Source organism: Panthera pardus, unplaced genomic scaffold (assembly GCF_024362965.1).
Source record: "Panthera pardus isolate Hobbes unplaced genomic scaffold, ASM2436296v1 HiC_scaffold_24, whole genome shotgun sequence".
NCBI classification, from domain to species: domain Eukaryota; kingdom Metazoa; phylum Chordata; class Mammalia; order Carnivora; family Felidae; genus Panthera; species Panthera pardus.
The window spans coordinates 90,350,481-90,361,811 of record NW_026526810.1 but is presented as its reverse complement, the minus strand read 5'-3'; the positions used below and the strand labels follow the sequence as shown (position 1 = coordinate 90,361,811).

Genomic DNA, 11,331 nt, shown 5'->3' with positions numbered 1-11,331 from the left:
ACTTCAAAGCACCTATGGACAGTCCTTTGCTTTTCCATCCAAGAGTAAGCTTAGAAATGCTTGGCTTCATTCTAGGTCAGCCTGCCTGCAGATATAGGTCCTTTCCTCTGCTGCCTTATTGCCAGTTACATTAAATACAGTATATGACGGAGTTTATTAATAATTTACTGTAGTCAACATCCGTGCAAGTGTATACAATGGCCCCCATGCAGAAAAAGATTCCACTGAGCCAATAGATAGCAGTGATTCCATTAGTTATAGTGAAAGGCACCCTACACAATAACCCTCCTCTCTCTTGTCTCCCTCACACCAGCCATGAAGGTTTTCAAAAGTAAGTGCGGGTTAATTTGTTTTTCTTTATATTTTGTATTTTCTTTATTATTTTGTATTGTATTACAGTACTGTATCGTTTTTATATGAATATCTTTGGGTTGTGGAACAAATCATCTGGGCTTCCATTATTTCTTATGGGGAAACTCATTTTGATATGCTTTGGATTACAAGCATGTTTCCAGAACGAATTATACTTGCAAACCAAGGTTTTACGGTACTTTAAAATACTATAATATCACACTTCATACTTGCTTTCATTAAGGCTTACCATACTATATTCCAATTATTGATATTTCTATCTTCTCCTTTGGAATTAACGCCTGAGAACAAGGACTGTACATTAATTCAATTTTGCATCTACAGTATGTTATAGGAAACAGTTACTCGATAAGTAATAAATTAATCTCCATTACTGTCATTCCATCATTATCGAGTACAAACAGCGACAAAGAATCTTTTTCCCATCCATTTATACCTGACTTGTGGGATTTTTGTTTGAAAGACCAGTGTTCCCAATTAGATTCACATGATTACCTATTTTTATAATTTCTGAACATTCTTCTTCAGACTAAGTTAGGGACATGGAATAGCAGTGACTGACCAATGCACTAAAGCCCATTTCTGAGTGCCAGAAATGGCATTTTTATTCAACAAATTTTAGTTAGGTACCTGCTATGTACCATAAAGCATATTTTTAGACTATTTCTGTCACACTTAGGCAAAATGTGGCACTCATGGTAGATCAAAGATAAGAGTGATGTAGATTATAAAACAAAGGAATGGAATATAGAACCATCCAGTTAGCAGGGTGGCTCCACGTCTGCCCTGCCCATAAGGACAGAATTTCAAGATACTTAAGTAATCCACAAAATCTTTTTTCTTTCTTTCTTTCTTTCTTTCTTTCTTTCTTTCTTTCTTTCTTTCTTTCTTTCTTTCTTTCTTTCTTTCTTCTTCTTCTTCTTCTTCTTCTTCTTCTTCTTCTTCTTCTTTTTGACTGAGAAAATAACTTTATTTCTTTAGGGGTGTGGGACAGATGTCAAGTTTCAAAACTTCTGGAACTTCTTCTTGGTGCCAGCGGCCTTCGTGACTTTGAGCTCGTTGAAGCGTACAGTCATGCTCAGGGGTGGGCACTCGCCCACTGTGACGATGTCGCTGATCTGGACATCCTGAAGCAGGGGGACAGGTGCATGGACATGTTCTTGTGGCGTTTCTCAAAGTGATTGTACTTTCTGATGTAGTGGAGACAGTTTCAGGGGGTGACAGTGGTCCTATGCATCTTCATCCTGGTCACCACACCAGACAGAATCCACCCTCAGATGGAGACATTACCAGGAAAGGGGCATTTCTTGTCAATATAGGTGCCCTCGATGGCCTCCTTGGGTATCTTGAAGCCCACACTAGTTTCTGTAGTATCATGGGAGATTCTCCTTGCCAGGTCCTCCAAGCAGGACACTTTTCTTATTTTGAAAGACAGTTGGTGACTTTCGGTAGGCAGGCTCAGTCTGAATGACCATCATCTCCTCGGCCGCCTGAAGAAAAGGTAATCCACAAAATCTTGACTTTTCTGCCACTTGTTGTGTTAATGTTTTTACTGAGTCCTGCTAGCAGCCACAGAGGCACTGGAAAGAGCACACCTTCCCTCATCATTCTGAGGTCCTTTGGTGTCCTTTTTTTCCCCCAGGAGATCGAATCCTTCAAGGGCACAGATATTTCTGCTTTTTCTTTTTAATTTGTTTTTTATGTTTATTTATTTCTGAGACAGAGACAGAGCATGAGTGGGGGAGGGGCATAGAGAGACAGGGAGACAGAGAACCAGAAGCAGGCTCCAGGCTCTGAGTAAGCTGTCAGCACAGAGCCCAACGCGGGGCTCAAACTCACAAACCATTCATGGCCTGAGCCGAAGTCGGTTGCTCAACCGACTGAGCCACCCAGGTGCCCCTTAAATTTTTTTTAATGTTTATTTATTTTTCAGAAACAGAGCATGAGCAGGGGAGGGGCAGAGAGAGAGGGAGACACAGAATCCGAAGCAGGCTCTGAGCTGTCAGCACAGAGCCCGACGTGGGGCTCAAACTCACAAACCACAAAATTATGATCTGAGATGAAGTCGGACGCTTAACCGACTGAGCCACCCAGGCGTCCCATCTGCTTTCTCCTTTCTGCTCCACATCAGAACCTGCTCTCCAAAGCCTCCATTTATAGCTCCAAAGAGCTAGATGGTGATTCGGTACCTCACCCTCCTTCTCATAGAGGAGAAAAGCCGAGAAAGGGTAACCAGTTGCTCAGGATCACACAGTTATTTACAAGGAGATGGGATTTGAGCTCAGTTCTCTTGATGCCCAGGTGAGTGTTCTTTCCAACATATGAGGTGGTCTTGTATTAATACGTCATTTATAGCCTAATGGCCCTCCTTTTTCAGATATTTGCATTTTCTCAAGAATCACAACTTAAGTAAAATAGTAACATGGAGCTTTATATTAGCTAGGACATTAAGGGAGTCATAGAGCTCTTTTGAGGTTCCTAAAAGTATATCCTATAGCTGCCTACATAACACCCTAATGTCACCCAGGAAGTAACTCACAGCTTGCATTTTATTGAGACAAAGGAGAAGGATAACATGATTGGCACCTGCCATGTGCCAGACATGGTGTTACACATTTTACCTCGGGGACTTCAGTTCATCTTTAAAACAAGTCTGTTAGGTAGCTATGACTATCCCTATTTATAAACAGGGTGGGGGAGTAGAGTATATATTTCTTATGCCTTGTGGCTGTCTGTGAAAACTTTTCCTATGCTGGAATAATTTCCTTCACTAGGAATCTGGACTCTCGGAGGCAGAAACTCAGACTCCCTTTCCCAGGGTCTTAGCAGCCGGGGTACAGATGCTCCCAGACAGACTCACACAAGTCTCAGTCGGAAAGAGAGCAGCATGAAGCAGCGGTGTTTTCTGGCTTGGATGGAAGAGAGGAGTCTGGTCTTCAGTAGCCTGAATGATGGAGAGTCTTGCATGTAGTGTCCCGCCACCTGTAGCACCGCCAGCAGCAGCCCCGGGGTCTAGCTACACAGCCTCGAGCCCTACCTATCTGACTTTCCTGGAGATGCTACAAACTATTTAATATCTCTTAATCAATCCCTTTCTGCTTAAACTAGCTGAAGCGGCTTCTATGGTTGGCAACTAAGATCCCAGTCCACAAATCAAAACCACAGTGAGATGCCACCCCACACCCACTAGAATGACTACCATCAAGAAAATAAAGAAAAAGAAAGTAACGAATGTTAGTGAGGATGTGGAGAAATTGGAACCCTTGTGTACTGTTGGTGAGAATGTAAAATGGGGCAGCTGCTGTGGCAAACGGTATGGTAGTTCCTCAAAAAATTAAAAATAGAACTACCCTATGATCCAGCAATCCCACTTCTGGGTATACCCACAAAATTGAAGTCAGGGTCTCGAAGAGATATTTGTGCATCTATATCAATAGCAGCATTGCTCACAATTGCTAAAATATGAAAGGTACCTAGAGTAGTGAAAACCATAGAGACAGGAAGTAGAATGACAATCGCCAGGGGCTGGGGTGGGGGGAAGGGGAAGTTACTGTACACTGGGTACAGTTTCCATTTTACAAGATGAAAAGAGCTCTAAGCTGGTGGTAATGGTGGCAGAACAACAGGAAAGCACTCAGTTCCACTCAATTGTCCACTGAACATGATAAAGACAGTAAATTTTATGTTATGTGCCTCTCAGCACAATTTAAAAACAAAGAAAAGACTGATGGCGCCCAACACTTGCAGAGACGTAGAGCACCTGGGACTCTCGCATTTTGCTGGAGAGCGTGCAGAATGGCACAGCCATGTTGAAAAGCCATATGGCAGTGCCTTAGAAGGTTAAACAGACATTTGCTGTGCAGTCCAACCATGTCGTCTCTGGGTATTTATTTACCCACCTATGCCCACAGAACTTATTCCCAAGCAGGCGTCAGAGAGGGGGATGAAGGGCAATATGAGGGATGCTGTGGTGATAGAACTGTTCTGTAGGTTGACTTCATCAACGTGCATATCCCGCTGTGATGCTGAACCATAGTTGGGCAAGATGTTACCACTGAGGGAAACTGGGGAGACAGTTTACAGAATCTCTACAGCTGCATGGGAATCAGCAATTACCTCAAAAAAATTAATTAAAAAAAAGAAACTGAAAGAAGAAAAAAAAGCCCCAGACCAATACAAGAAGTAATTTTCCTGGTTTCACACAGCCAAAAAAAAAGGGTAGAACCCAGGTTTGAACCCGGGTCTGATTGGCCCTCCATCATACCCTGCCTCCTTCCTTGGAGACCTTCCATCCAGTGGCAGCGCCTTGTGGTGGAAACAGGGCTGCTCTCCCAGTGAGAAGCACTGGCTTCCCGAGAAGAACCCTACAAGTGTTGCTGAGGCCTCTGAGTGACTAAAAGGATATTCTTCCTTGACTGGTAGGTGTTGAATGAATCTATAAATTTACATGTGCTCTCAGTGAGGTATGGAATACGTTTTATTTAAGATTTACTCTTTGTGTTTTTTTTTAATGTTTATTTTTGAGAGAGAGAGAGAGAGAGCACAAGTAGGGTAGGGGCAGAGAGAGAAAGGGACAGAGGATCCCAAACAGTCTCTGGGCTGACAGCAGTGCCTGATGTGGGGCTGGAACTCACGAACTGTGAGATCATGACCTGAGCCAAAGTTGGACGCTTAACCGACTGAGCCACCCAGGTGCTCCTGGAATACATTTTAGTAGTAAATGAAATTCCCACCTGAACAGAAAATAGTGTGTAGATTATTATTAGCATGGCGATAATAACAGTAAAGGCTAATATGGATATAGCATGCCTGTAATCCCCATGACAACTTGGAAGGTAGCTAATTCCTGAGTTGCAGATAACACGTATGAAGCATAATGAGGTCAAGGAACTTGCCTGACTCCTGACAGACGGCTCACAGCAGAACTAGAATGGATCCCAGGCTGTCTGGCTCCAGAGTTCACACTCTTTGTAGGAAAATCAGGTCAGATGATACTGTAGGAAAATAAAGATGTTGCTGTGTGAGGTGCAGGATTTCTATTATGCAGGGAGAAATACTGAAATGTGTATTTTTTATAAGGACCTGCATGTGGATTTGTTTTCGATGCCTCCAGGACCTCACTGCTAATACTTGATGAGCCGTTCCTGTGAAAGCTGCTCACAATGATAGGATTTCCTCCTGTGGTCGTAACTATGATCTTCACTCAATCCTTGGCTTGTATGCAGCTTCAAGAGGATCTTATGAAACTGTTTAGATCTTTTGGGTCAACAGACGCCTGAGAATTCAATGGTTGACATGGGAAATGTATCTAGGGTGCCAGTAGTTTCTGTTTGTTTGTACAAAAAGTTATTTAGAAACCAGTGAATAAGCATCACAGAGTCTCTGTAAGGAGGGCAAGTTGAGAGGACTTAAACTATTAACTCCATTCAAGAAAGGGGTGCATTTTTATAACAATCTATATGAAAAGAAATCTCACGATAAGGAAAAAGTATTTTTAAAGTGCAAATAATTCACACTCCCTGTCCTCTCTTCCCTCCTCCCCCACCTTATCACACACATGAATATTTCTATTTCGATACTGGGTTTTTTAAAAGCAGATTTCTATTTCTTTAGCCACATAATTAGAGTTACCTAGGGGAGCCTGGGTGGCTCCGTCGGTTAAGCGCTCGACTTAGGCTTAGGTCATGATCTCATAGTGAGTTCGAGCCCCACATCGGGCTCTGTGCTGACAGCTCAGAGTCTAGAGCCTGCTTCAGATTCTGTGTCTCCCTCTCTCTGCCCCTCCCCTACTCATGCTCCATCTCTCACTCTCTCTCTCTCTCTCTCAAAAATAAATAAACATTAAAAAAAATTTTTTTTTAAATAATAGAGTTACCTAATTTGAAGCAGCGTTGTGGCATGGCAGGTGGAAAGAATACAAATCAGAATACAAACCAGAATTTTGGCCTGTTTGCTGCCTAAAACAATTTTTATTTTTTGACTCTGAATGAGTCCTTTACCTTTTCTCTGTGTCTTCAAATTTCTTCAAATACCCTTGGGAAGTAGTAACACCTTGGATTGTGAGTAACTTGTTCTGTGAGTGTTTCGCAAGACGAGCGAACATTTCGAATAAGTTTTAACTTGATAAAAATGAGCGATGTCTTGCAATACGAGTAGTACCTGACACCAAACATCACATGATCACAACTGAGCCAATGGTTCTTGAAATTCCCTTTGATATACATATGCTTTGGATCACAAGCATGTTTCTGGAATGAATTATGCTCACAAACCAAGGTTCTACTGAAAAGCCCTCCATGTTCTCCTCTCTAGTTTCCTTCTTGCTGTAAGTGGACTTGGAAAGGAAATCATTTCATGGGCACATACAGAAAATAGTTCATAACCACCACTTAGGGACACTTATGTTTCAGGCTCAGTAACCACATGATCTCCAATCTTTATAATAATCCTATGTGGTTGGACATATTAACTAGTTGGAATTAACGGCCCCATTTTATAAAAGGAGAAGCTGAGGGTGGAGAGACAGGAGCGCTGGCTGCACACGCTGACACGGTGCATCAACAGCAGGGAAGGAAACAGGAGAAGCTGAACCTGAGAGTGAGCAGAGCCGGGTGCTGGTTTCAGCTGGCGCCTTGAGTCTCTGGTCATCTTTGAGCAAGTCTCACCCCCTTTCTGAGCCTCTGGTGCCCAGCGTGGTGGCAGGCACATGCCAGCACTCAGGGAAAGCCTGCTTTCCAAACAGCTGTTTGTGTGTAACAGCTTCAAGCTGAAGTTTAGAAAGTCACTAATGTTCTTTCCTATTTCTTCAGTCTTATAAATTTACCTTTGGGAACGTACCTTTTTCCCCTAGAACATACGATTCAAAATCATAAAACAGAAACGTACATAGATTGCCTTATTTAAGCTAAGTATGGTTAGCAATCCATTGTCCAAAGTGGCAAAGAGATGTACACCCTGAGGTTTTGACACTTTCCTGAAGACGGATCATGGATCATCGGATACAGTGACTCACCCACTGGTAGCTCAGGGTCAGCCACATAAACCTCCCAAGGTTTTAGTGTTAATGTTGCTGAGCTCTTGTGGCATGTAGGTTCAAGGGCGAAGGTACTGGGTGGTGGTTTTAAAATCTGGAAAGGCAAAAAGGTGTTGAGGTTGTTAAAGGGAGATTCAGAAACAAAGAAAGCCCTTAGAAGAGGAGGTGCTTTAAAAGGATGGTTTGCCAAATGGGAAATGCAAGAAGTACTTAAAGGGAAACCACCCACACAAAATAACTAAGGTTATGTCAATAGGGATGAAAATACTCAATTTTACTGTTGGCTAGGCCCACAGAGAAAGTCAAGGGCGATAGGCCCTTATTTTATTTACATTTATTTTCCAGTATTTTGGAATTGATTCACCAGTCTCCAGATAAAGGGAAAAGTTACTTACACATCTGGCTTTGTAACATTTAGCAGTGATTTGTCAGGATGAACTTGGGTGACACCTGGCTTCTCTTTAGGTTGTTCACAGGGTGTTCTTAGTTGCCACAGTTACGTGTAGTACCTCCAGAGCATGGGCTTTGGAAATAGGTGGGGCTGAGTTTGAAACCTGCCTTTCTTTAGCCGTGGATACCTGGATGGCCTTGTCTACTTTGACCAACCTCCCAGATCCCCAGCTTCTTCTTTTATAAAATGGGGCAGTTAATAATTCCAACCAGTTAATATATCCAACCATGTAGGAATGTTATAAAGATTAGAGATCATGTGGCTATTGAACCTGAAACATAAGTGTCCCTGAATGGTAGTCATTAACTATTTTCTGAATGTGCCATGAAATGATTTCCTTTCCAAATCCACCTAAAGCAGGGAAAGTAAAGTCAAGGATTTCCTCGAGCAGCTGTATTGTGTCATTGTAAGATCACTGTGACTCAACTCCCTTTCCTTAAGGAAATATAATTGGAAAACTAACAAGCAGAGAAACTTCCAGCATCGCCCTGTGGTCAGCACTCGGATGAGATGTCAGCACTCTGCCCTGACCTTGGGGAGGTTAATTCTCCAAAGTGTCAGAGCCGCACACAGATGAAGTTTCTGGGCTACTGTGAGAAGGAAGCGTAATGACAAGACTCATCTTCCAGGCAGCGGAAAAAAAAAAAAAAAAAAAAAAAGGAGAGCACTACACTGTGTGTGGGAAGTACAGTGGATCAACTCCCAGGGTCCTATACCCTCATTCCAAAATCCTGACAGCCACCCCCAAACATTCGGTGATATTAGCAAAAACCGTTAGGAGTAAAGGTTCTGGACTCACTGCCTACAATCCCATGCCTGCTTCACAACTCACTAGCTTTGTGCCCTCAGACAAATCACCCATTCTTTTTTTTTTTTTTTTTTTTATGATTCATTTTATATTTGAGAGAGAAAGAGAGAGACAGAGCATGAGCAGAGGAGGAGCAGAGAGACAGAGATAGAATCCTAAGTAGGCTCCAGGCTCCAAACTCCGAGCACAGAGCCTGACGCCGAGCTTGAACTCAGGAACCGTGAGATCATGACCTGAGCCAAAGTCGGACGCTCAACAGACTGAGCCACCCAGGCGCCCCTCACTTACCCATTCTAAAGCTCACCTTCCTCATCTGAAACCTCATCTCAAATTCTCTAGTGATAATGTGGATGCCCATCTCCCAGGGTTGTTGTGGGGCTCACACAGAAAATACTCCAAGCACAATGCCTGTCACGAGGTTCACACTAGTTAACTGGCTGTTGTTATTGTTTAGGCAACAGTAACTATCTTGCACAAGATCAAACACTAGTAAGAAGGTAGAAATCCTAGTCTTCCGACTCCAAATCCCAGGCTCTTTGTCTTACCGTGTGTTTCCTTACTGAATGCTTATTGCTTCCTTAAGTGATTAAAATACCACAGCACTGTTTATGTAATACAGGGACATTGACGTATTCTAATTATGCAGAGTTACAAATAAAAGATCACTGTAAGTAGAAAACGATAATGTTCTTTCGCTGTTCTTTGCTCTCGCTTGAGAAAAAGAGCCCACATATCAGACCATTTCTCAGCTTCCCAAGAACTATATTTCCCAGGAGCTGTAATTCTTTTACATCAAAACCAGTTTCAGTCCTGCCAACTGAAAGCACTGCCTGTGATTTGACAGTAGAGAGGCCACAGTATCCTCTCTGTTTGGTGCTAACTGGTGACATCAACTGTCTGTCTCCTTTTCAAAGCTGTCTTCTACTATTTTGCTCCAACTTCCTCCAAACAAAACAACTGGTCCAGCTGCCAGTCACGCTGACTTTCTGGTCCACTGCCTACTTAGGCGTACATAAATAGTGCACTTGCTCCCTACTTTAACTACCACCGGGCTTGGTACAATTCCAGGCCCCTCGGGTACTGAACCTTGTAGAGTCCATAAAGTTAATTTTCCAGACTAACTGTAGCCTGGTATGAACTTCAGACAAGGCAGCTCTGGAGCAACTCACACTGACTTTCTCATATCACTTAAAAATAATTTTTTTTAACTGTCAAAAAAGAAACATTCACCAACATAGACCATATGCTGGCCCATAAAACAAATCTTAACACATTTCGGAGAATTTAAATCATACAAAGAGAGTTCTCTGAAAATGATGGAGTTGAGCTAGAAAACAGTAATAAAAAGATTATCTAGAAAATCCGCAACTAGTTTGAAATTAAACAACACACCTCAAATAACCCATGGGTCAGATAGGAAATCACAAAAGAAACTGGAAAATACTTTGAGCTGAATGAAAACGAAAACACAACATATAAATATTTCTGGATGTATTTAAAGCAGCGCTTTGAGAAAAATGTATGGCAGCAAAGGCTTATATTATAAAGAAGAAATACATAATGATCTAGGGGCACCTGCATGGCTCAGTCAGTTAAGCGTCTGACTCTTGATTTTCAGCTCAGGTCATGATCTCATGGCTTGTGACATAGAGCCCATACTGGGCTCTGTGATGAGTGTGGAGGCTGCTTGGGATTTCTCTCTCCCTCTCTCTCTGCCTCTTCCCTGCTAGTGCATGATCTCTCTCTCTCTCTCTCTCTCTCAAAATAAATAAACATAAAAAATAAAAATAAAATTAGTGACCTCTAGGTGTCCATCTTAAAAAACTAGAAAAGGCAGCTAAAAGCAAAGCAAGCAGAAAAAAGAGGTGAAATCATTGAAATGAAAAAGAGAAAAAAATAGAAAATAAATTAAATCAAAAGCTGTCTCTTTTAAAAGATGAATAAAATCAATAAGACTTAGTCACACTGATCAAGAAAAAGGAGAAAAAAACAATTACTAATATCAAGAATGACATAGGGAACACCACTATGTGTACTATAGATATTAAAAGGGTAATAATGTAATAGTATTATGTATGAACAACACTAAAAAGATAATAGTGTAATATTAGTATATATGAACAACCTTATGCCCATAAATTCAAATATCTAGACAAAATAGACAAATTCCTTGAAGACACAAACTACCAAAATTCACTCAAGAAGAAACAGATATCCTGAATAGCCCTATACCTTATTGAAGAAATAGAATTTATGATTTGAAACATTTCAACAAGGAAAACTCCATACTCAGGTGGCTCTACTGAAAAATCACAACAAACATTTAAGAAGTAAATAATACAATTTAATGTAAGCTTCTCCAGAAAACAGAGGAGAAGGAAACACTTCCCACTCAGTTTATGAGATTAGTATTACCCTGGCTCCAAAGCTAGACAAAGACATTATAGGAAAACTACAGATCAATATCTCTCAGATATATTAATGCAAAAACCCTCAATAAAATATGACTAATTGACTCCAGCATGTATCAAAATGATGGAACATCATGCAAGTTGGGTTTATTCCAGGAATGCAAGGTTGGTTTAACATTTTTAAATCTATGAATGTAATTCACTATATCGACAAACTAAATAAGAAAAATCATGTGCTCATCTCAATAGATGTAGA

General features: G+C 41.4%; 1 pseudogene; it reads right to left on the bottom strand.

The window, feature by feature from the left end:
• Positions 1 to 1,337: 1,337 nt before the first annotated feature.
• Positions 1,338 to 8,484, bottom strand: LOC109268500 (40S ribosomal protein S11-like; annotated as a pseudogene).
• Between the last annotated feature and the right edge of the window lie 2,847 nt (positions 8,485 to 11,331).